This window comes from Chinchilla lanigera, unplaced genomic scaffold, assembly GCF_000276665.1.
Source record: "Chinchilla lanigera isolate Chin_1 unplaced genomic scaffold, ChiLan1.0 scaffold00122, whole genome shotgun sequence".
NCBI classification, from domain to species: Eukaryota; Metazoa; Chordata; class Mammalia; order Rodentia; family Chinchillidae; genus Chinchilla; species Chinchilla lanigera.
In genome coordinates this window covers 508,374-509,746 of record NW_004955523.1, presented here as the reverse complement: position 1 = coordinate 509,746, position 1,373 = coordinate 508,374, and positions in this window count along the sequence as shown.

Here is a 1,373-nt window from a genome sequence, read left to right as displayed (position 1 = left end):
ATTTTTTTTTCTTTTTTCAGGAGAACACCTAAATTTAGAGGGCAAATGGGAAACAGACCTAAATGTCAGAGACTTGGAAGAAGATGGAACAAGGACAAGAAAGAGACCAAGATAGCAAAGGAGCAAGTGAGAAGACGGCTCTTATCAGGGTGAATTATCAATAGTGTCAAGTGAGTATGCTGATTTTTTTGTTGTTTTGTCTTTTTGAGACAGGGTCTCGCTCTGCAGTTCAGGCTGGCCTTGAGCTTACTTTGTAGCCCAGGCTGATCTCAAACTTGCAACAATCCTCCTGCCTCAGCCTCCTGACTGCTGGGATTACAGGTGTTTGCCGCGATGCCCGGCTATGCTGATGGAATGGAAATTTGTTTTCGGTTATGGGAATGTCACTGGTAGTGGTGCACTAAATATATGAGAAAAGGCGGAAGCCTGACCGGAGTAGCAGACTGCATGATACTGGAGGATGAAGAACTGCGGGAAGCAGATGTAAAAATTTCTGTGAAGAAGTCTCATGGAGAAGAATGGAACTGTAACAGAGGGGTGGCAAGTACTGGGAAATACAGTTTGTTTTGCAGGGTAAAGTTAAACATATTTTGAAACCAAAGAAGAGTCTGGAGATTAACAAGATGGAGGGGTAGAGTAACAGCGCTGATGCCTGGAGGGTTCTGAAAGGAACTTGCTCAGGAGAAGTCATGGAAAGAGAAAGGCCCTTCCTCAGAAAGCAGGAGTCGAGGGCACAGGGCACAGGCCGGGAAACTCACCCCTGCAGGGTCTGCGCGCGTCGCGGGGGGCGGGGAGCGGGCGGGGTAGCTGAGGCCCTGAGCAGTGCGGAGCCAGCGGCCGCAAGCAGGCTGCGGACCAGCAGGGGCGAAGTCGGGAGGAGGAGCGCCCGCCGCGGGGCACCATCACCTTCGCACGCGGAGCGGCCCTTGGGCACCAACGCCGCCTGCCGCCCGCCACGTGCCTGAGCCTCGCGAGAGAGGGGAAAGCAGCGGCGGGCTCCGAGCGCTTGCGTGAGCCGAAGCGCGAAGAAGACGAACTCTCGCGTGGAGTAGGACGCCACGGAGCGTCATTCAGTGCAGAGACCAAGCGGTGCCCATTACTTTCCACGTGGCAGTAAACTTTATTTTCCTTACAGCTGGCCGAGTCACCCCTGGGCAGAGCCGGTCGGGCACCGGGGTGCGAGTAAAACACCGCAGCGGGCCGGCTCAAGATCCACGCGGACCGGCACAGGCGGGGAGGGGCGCGGCTAGCGAGCAGGCCGGGCCGCGCGCGCACCCGCCTGAGCAGACTGGAGAGCGGGTGACTGGAGGAGCCGAGGCCGCCGCCGCCCCCGGAGCCACCTCCGCCGCCACCCCCGGAGCCGCCGCCGCCGA